Below are 8,075 nucleotides of genomic sequence, written 5' to 3' on the forward strand. Positions count from 1 at the left end.
GGCGGGTCAGCGGATAAAGAACGAGTTGGGGTTGGAAAGAGGAGAGAGAGAAGCGGGGAAAAAAAAGTGTTAGGTACATATGATTGATCAGGACTTCGAGGGAGGTAATTTCGTTTTGATGATCATTTTATGCGCGGTGTGCTGCCCTTGTCCGACATGGCGTCGACAGTGTTTCCTGCGCGTTAGGAAAAGCACTTTCATGCAGCACTTGCACAGCGCCTTGAAGGAGCGCAAGCAAAACGCTTCCAAGGAACGCGAGCGCTAGCGAATTCAATGAGAGCTAGGAAAACCCCACAAGAAGAATTTTTATTTATTTTTTTTTCCTCTCTCTCTCATTCTCTCCTTCTCGATCTTTGTACCTCAACCTCTCCCCCCTTCCCATCCCTGCTTTGTTTTGAATAAGAATACAATTTTGTCAGAGTTCTCGCTCTTCAATTTTTCTCTTCTTTCTTCCTTCTTCACTAGGACTTCTCTCTTTTCCTTTCTTCTCTTTGAAATTCGGAAGCTGATCAATGTTTTCTCTTGTGCATTCGATTTGTTTGCCCCTCGCCATCGTAATGCTTAAGGAAAAGCTGATTTTTTAAAATTTTTTTTTTACAAATCGTTCTCTCAGTTGCTCTCTCTCCCTCTTTCTCTTCTTTCTCTCTTCGTGCATATGCTGGTGCGCGGAAGAGTGTGAGGCAGTGAGCGTGTGAATGGAGGAGTTTGTTGTCAGGAGAGCTGTGTGCCAACATGTAATATATTCCTCTCGACACCCTCTCCACCACCTCCAGCTCCATCGTAACTCTGCCGCTCTCAGCTTTTTTTCCTGCAAAACTTCCCAGTAGAGAAAAACAAGCGATGTTTGCGATGACCAAACATTAATCAATGCGCACGTGCGGCGACCCCAGTTGGGCCAATCGCCGTGCCGCTCTCTTTGGATGACCCTGACCTGTGGGAGTCAACTCTTACTGTCTTTCATGGCATTAACAATCCCCATGTTGATCAACCGGTGTTGTCTTCCACCTTGGTATGTGCCAGCAAGAGTGGGTGGCGGGAGGGTAAGAAGAGTGTTGGCAGAAGTGTTTGTGTGCGTGTGTGTGTGTGAGAGAGAGAGAATTAGTGCGTGTGTGCACCTGCGACTACATTGTCCTTACATCTACTTCCTCATTCCTCTCTTTCTCTTCTCACTCCCTGTCTTCTCCCACGTTACTCTGACAGTTTCACGTGAGTGCGCAAAAGGACAATAGGAAGAAAGCATGACATGCGTGGTAAGCGCTGTTCACTCATTAATTTTCATTTTCATTGTCAGTGTCTCAGCATTCTCAATGTCCCCTGGACCCGCTTGACATCTCAAGCATGCTCTCGACCTCTAGACAATCGCCAAAGGTTTTCATCTGATGGTGTTTTGTGGAAGAGAAGGGTCAAGGAGTGCGTCTGCCGGCATCATCTAGTTATTGTACGAGTTTGCTCTCAGCACGTGTCGGGCTTCATTTCTCTCAAAACCCGAGTGATTCTGTATTTTTCCTCATAAACAAAAAAAGAAGACCCAAACCATCCTTGCCCTCGCAGTTTATATTTTCCAGCAGGCTATACACAGATCAGGGTGCCTTCTGTGTAAGAATGGTCGAGGTGCATATGAAAAAGGTTACTCAGCCTGACTTTCATCTTCTTTCCTAATTGTGTAAATTGCCAATATCTCATTATATAAGTTAGCAGTTGTTTATTTGTGAAGCAACTGTTTCGGAGCTACAAAAGCTTTTCCTTTTTTAACGCTGAAAGTCAAGAGGTCAATTCTCATCAGACTCATTATTCTCAACATCCGAATACTTTTTATTTCATATGACTTTTGCTTCTTGTGTATCACTTTAATTTTTAATTCATTTCGCTACACCTAGAAGTGTATTCATTAGCGTGTAGTCTTCAGCTAGGGGTTAGGGTTCAATTTGGGTGTTAGATTTCAAGGCTGAAAACATGCAAAGACGGCAGACAAAGTTAGTCACTGTGTACGCATGCGCTACCCATCTCCCAGAAAGCGGAAGTCGTTGACTGGACAGTTGTTTGTGTGTGTTGGAGGTGGGAAGGTTGACTATATTATTTCAGTCAACAGTCAACCGACCACCACGCCACCTACGCGGACAGTCTGGAAAGTGTAGTGTCCGATGTCATCCAACCCCACCCGACATCACTCAACCACCATTTTGACGCCTGCGCTCGATGTTTGAATTAAAAACAACTTCTGGCTCACCTGTTCCACTCCTCGGTACCGGCGGTCTTTGAGAGTGTATCTCAGCAAACAGAAAGTGTCCAACTCCAACCCCTTCTACCCCGCACCCCTTGTCTAATGAGTAAACACTGACTGTCAGACATTTTGAGTGCCTGGCTGCTCGTCTGTCGATGCCAGGCAATCCTCCTCCTTGTCAACAGCGTCCTTCTTTCCGTCTTCTGTCACGTGAGGCTGTCTTCCTTTTGTGTCCCTGAATTTATATTGAAAGATTCATGGCTGACAACTGTTTGTAAACTGTCTGGTGCACGGGAGCAGTTTATTTCATAATAATCTCACAGCAAAGTCGATCAAATATGCATTTTTTCATTTAACAAATGGAATTAATTGGATCATTAACACAGCTGTGCAGTTAAGTAGCTTGAAATAAGGATTTACTACTTCAGCAGCACTAATAATTTTTAAATAGATAGTTATTACAGATTTTTTTCTCCTGTGGCAGTTATTTTTATTAATAAAACGATAACGTTTCTCTTATTTTGTTTCACTCAGTCTGTTGTTAAATTTTACGACTGTCAAAAATATGATGTTTCCGGTGTTTGCGTATTTTAAACTCTGACAAGCACAACACGAAGAAGCCTCTAAAGAGATCAGATACAATCAAAAAGGTATAATTTATTTAAAAATATTGCTGTGTGATTATTGTTTTGGTTGAAAACACTTTTGCTAAACAATCAAATTGTCCTTTTTATTATTTAGCTCTCAATAACACGAAAAAGGATTTTTAATGTTCCGTTTTATGGCAATCAGAAAGCAGAAATGTGATGATTGGTTTTTGTAATAGGATCACTGTTCATTCGTCGCTTCTGGAATGTCTACTCAGTTATAAATACCTTGAAGATGCAAGAGTTCACGAACTATCGATCACGAATGAAACTGCGGTGATGGGGTAGCGTAGCCAGCATCCCTCGACTAGCCCTCCACCAACAGACATGGACAAAGCTGAGGACTAGCCTCGATCTCGCCATGGACGCTGAGGACTAGCCTCGATCTCGCCATGGAAGCTGAGGACTAGCCACCACCTCGCCGTTGAAGTGGTCGTCGCTGCACCGTTACACGTCGCGATAAGGACATCAAATGACAAGCCGGCGTCCACAGATAAACTTCAAAGGCAACGGGATTTGGGGAAAACCAGTCGATCATCGATCTGTTGTTTGGTGTTCTAACCACAATCTTCAAAAATGACAGACGGCTATAAATTATCTCTCATTTCCTAAAACCTTGTAATCGTGGAGCTGGGAGGTGCTTTTGAAATCAAGGAATGAAAAAGAAATATTAGAAAAATTAAAGATGGGGAAGCGGTTTAAAATGAGTTAAAAGTAAACTGTGAAATAAATAAACATTAAAATAGAAAAGTAAAGATCTAAATACTTGTTGAGGAACTGTTTTTATCACGAAGCTTGTCTCGCAGGGACCCTGACGATTATAAATGATCAAACACGTGGTCACGTGACAGTGCCCCATTGAGCGATGCCGACGTAAGACGTGAAGTTTACCTCGAGCGAACTTTCACGTGACTCACAAGGACTCGCGATTGGTTGGTTTGAAATGTTACCCTGGATGGTAGTCGATAGAGGGTAGGTAGCACAAGCGACGAAATAGATGGGTGACGACTGACGAGTACTCAGCGCACACGTCTGTGACGAGAAGAAATGGTGGGTGTACGGGTGGGCTGCAAAAAACTCGGCACGTGTATCAAACTGCCAGACTGACCTCCTGTAGCTAGTTGTCTCCTCAATTCCACACCTTCTTTCCTTCTCTCTCTCTCCTGCGTCATTTTTTTTTTCGTAATTCGCAGACTACTTCGTTTTTTCTGCTCTTTTGTTTAAAGCCACTTGGACACACAGATGAGAAATGACACATCATCATCTGGAGAGGAAAGAGCGGTCAGAGCAGCTTGCAAGGTATGACCATTTTATTCCTTCTTCACTGAAGAGTGCGGACGTCTGCGTCGGTCAGCTCGTTGTTTGTGCCGACCTCGTGCATCATTGTTGATTTAATTTTTTTTTTTTTTGCCTATATGTGTGTAAGCAGGAGTGGTTACATGTGTCGGGGGAAAGGGCGAGGGGAGGGAATGTGTGGGTGTCTTGTTAGTGAGCATCACTGTGGGTGTATCGCTGGATTCAATCCCGTAGGCGGAGTTCACCTGGCCGCTATCAACATGCACGTGGGAGCACTACTAGCACCTGTCCTTTCCACACGTGTCTCGCACGTGCACCGCCTCCTCTCAACATCCTTGATTCCCTGAAAGTGGGAGCAGGGTGTGCACTCATTGCACGCGGCGTGTCGTGTGAAAGAACGAACTTCCTTCAGTAGGAACTTCAACTCCATCGCTTTGTCCAGTTCCACATCACAGTCGTGGGCACACAGAGATGAATCTTCATATTAATACAGCATCGTCAGATAAATACCGCACGACATCGTCGGAGGGAAACATCGGAACATCGTTAGATAACAAACATCATCCTATGGTAAAGCAAGCAGTGCGGAAAGGAGCAGGGGGATGGTTCCCGAACCTAGGAATATTTTCTAACGACTGGGTCCCGAAATCCACATAAAGGGACTCAAGAGAAGCATCATGCTAAATAACATGAAAGAAAAACACATACAAAGACGGGAAGAGAGAAGCAGACAGGAAGACAAAAGGCGACTGGAACGTTTTGTTCTTGATGTTATCTCTACACCCATGTACCCGGAGCGGGTGGACCTGTGCACGTGCTTTGTGAGTTGCATGGCGGTGAGGGGTGGGAACCAAACACGGGTGAGCACTGGGGGTTGGGGAGGATATGGTTGCAGCATCGTAGATTTTCTCACTTCAAAGACAAGTGTGATGGCGGAGACGGTGCCTGTGGTGTGAAGTCTTCACACTGAGGGAAGTGATGCGTGTGTAATGGCTGCTTGTCATCGTTTGGGCGGCAAGGAGCTTTAGCTTCAGACAGGTGTGTAAACAAGATGGCAGCGCCTTGTGACAGAGCAGACGCCGCTGTGAAGAGGTTATGGTAATGTCAGGCACTCAGGTTGGCAGACGAGAACACACACACATACACAGGTGTACAGAGAGATAGAGTAAATCTCAATATTGTCTCTCTTTCTACCACATCTCTCTCTATCCCTCTTTGTGTTTGTTTGTTTGTTTTTTTTGTTTTGTTTTTAATTAGCTGTCATAAACCAAACAGTGAGTGTGTGTGAGTGATATATAAATAAAAGATAGGAATATGTATGGGTAGGTTTTTTAATATTTGAATATCCAATAGAGGGTGTCTCCCTCCCACTCCCAATGCACGTTCTCTCGCTTCTATTCTCTCTCTCACACCTGACACATGTTCAGTCCAGAATGATCCAAATGGAGAAAGTGGGGGAGGATAGTGATGGCGCCAAAAATCTATCACCGAGACGAACCCAGAATAATGTTGGCAGGTGTTTCTATTTTGAGATCCGATTGGCTGAACACTGAGCTCGTCTTTCTTCTTTCAATCTCTCCTTTGCGCTTTGGCTGACTTCTTCGGAAGTTTTCCTTCTCCTAGTCTGTTGGAAAGCTTCGAGAAAAAAAAAAATAAATCAGAAATCATACAGAGAACCGCAGAGAGACACAAAAAGAGACAAAAGTGTACAAGAAGCGAGAATAACAACAGACGATATTCACCTATGACCCACGCTGTGTGTGACATAATGTGTATTATTACATCACGTGGAATCATTATGGTCTGAGAAAAATATAACAAATGGGATTTCTAGCTAAAAAATAGTTTTTATTTATTTGTTGTTTCTTTTGCGCAGTCAAAAGAAAGAGTGTGAGTGAGTGTGAGTGGAGCAAGGGGGTTTAGGGTGAGTCACAGCACACCTTGATCATGAAAGTGGCAGATGGACATTTATTTCTCCCTTTCTTGTCGTGCACGATCGGTTTTCAAGAAAAGAACCCCAGAACTGCACTGGCAGGTACGTGCGATCTGCGTGGCGGGCGTGCACTCACGCGCTGCCCCCGTCTGGAAGCCCACTGGCACTTTCAGTTTATGACCGTGTTCTCACTTTGTGGCCAGTGGTGAGTCACGGAGAGAGAGAATGAATAAGCCGTGTCTGCTGGTTGAGAGGAGGTTTGGATGGCACTGGTCTTTCTCAGTCCGGCATACGCACATGCACACGAGCACACGCTCTGAGACACATGCACGCACGCGCATTTCCACACCCACCAACTGACATCACCAACCGTAAGTGTTGGAGGTTTGCTGTCTAGACACGGAGGGTCAGCAGGGAATCGTAAGTGAGAATGTTTCTCACTTTGACCTTCTCGCCTTTTTAATACGTGAGAGTTACGACACAGCTTGACAGAACTCTTGCTCCCCGCCCTCCTCTGCCCTCCTCTCTCTATATATATATATGTTTTTTTCTCAGATGTACATATCAGATGACGGGATGGAGATAGATGGACGGGTGGTTTCAAATCTCTTTGCTGTTTGTATAATGTTTGTGTCGTATATAAACAGAGATAGATACACATACACACCTGCAGGTAGCACAGTAACAACTCAGGTGTATTAATTGATGAACTCTAGTTGCTGTTTGTATAAACTATACTTTTATATACAGCCACAAACACCATACACAATCATATAGCATACACACCATACATACAGCAGATGATATACAAGCGACATATACAAATATATATATACACACACTCAAGACTTGACGACGGTGTTGACGTTTCACCAGAACCCGTTGCCACCACCACATCGTCGTCGTGTCCATCATGTTTGAACTCGCAGGCCTCGTCAAACGACGGCGGCTTTTACCCAAATGAAAGGAAAGACAACTCCAGGCGCTAGATCATGTGGTGATGGCGACCGGGGCAGTTCGGCAGCTGGTGCGGATTAAACTCAACAAAAGCTTTCCGACATATTGCCATTATTGATAAAACTCGCACTTCGATCATTTTTAGGAGCACCAGAGGGATCAGACGAGAAGCTCGCCTGAACGAGGATTTCACTCGTCTGGGTGGTGAATGGTGAACTGGGGGGCGACATTTAGGCCAGAACCCTCCGTCAGACTTTGAAATTCCCTCCTCGGCGAAACACCCAGACCTCAACCCTAACATGAGCTGAACATTTGTTTTGATAAAGTATTTTTCTGTGTTCATCTTTCAGAAGTTACTGTTATATTTATCTGCTACTTTTCTACCTGTTGTGTTCATTCATTCGTTTCATTGAAAACAAGGGGTGTGGAGTCTACCGAACTTCCTTAATAAAAGCAAATTTTGTCTCCGCAGATGTTCTGGTCCAGAGTTCAAACATCCAGACAGAAGACCCTTCCAACTGCCCGTCTGTCAAGATGACTGGCTTTGATGACACAGACCAGGTGGCTGTTGTAATTTGCCCAGCACTTGCCTTTCTAACCGACATCCATACAGTTCGCTAACATCTCGTATATGCGTGGACTGCAGCCTGCCTGTAATAACGGTCATTTCGCTGCCATGGTAACTCGTATTAGGAACGAAATGCCGTCGGGTGTTTCTGTTTTGGTTTTCATTGGTAGCAAGTTACTGTTGAAGCTTTAGCGGGTCCAGTCTCTCGCGCTTTTTCGTGATTTGCAGATTTTCAAGAGTCACGTGACCGGGATGATTCCCTTCCCATGCTGCACTTTACCGACTTTGTCACGGGGAGTATTTATCAAGCAAGGGTAAATCGTTGCCCTAGGGTAGCATGGAGAACTAAAGGACAAGCTTCTTTATTCCCAAGTTATAAAGTGTGCGCACCTTGGGGTTCGACACCTTTGCTCTCTATCCACTTGGTTGTCCGCTTTCCTTTCAGAAGTAGCA

Source organism: Pomacea canaliculata, linkage group LG2 (assembly GCF_003073045.1).
Source record: "Pomacea canaliculata isolate SZHN2017 linkage group LG2, ASM307304v1, whole genome shotgun sequence".
In the NCBI taxonomy this organism is placed as follows: Eukaryota; Metazoa; Mollusca; class Gastropoda; order Architaenioglossa; family Ampullariidae; genus Pomacea; species Pomacea canaliculata.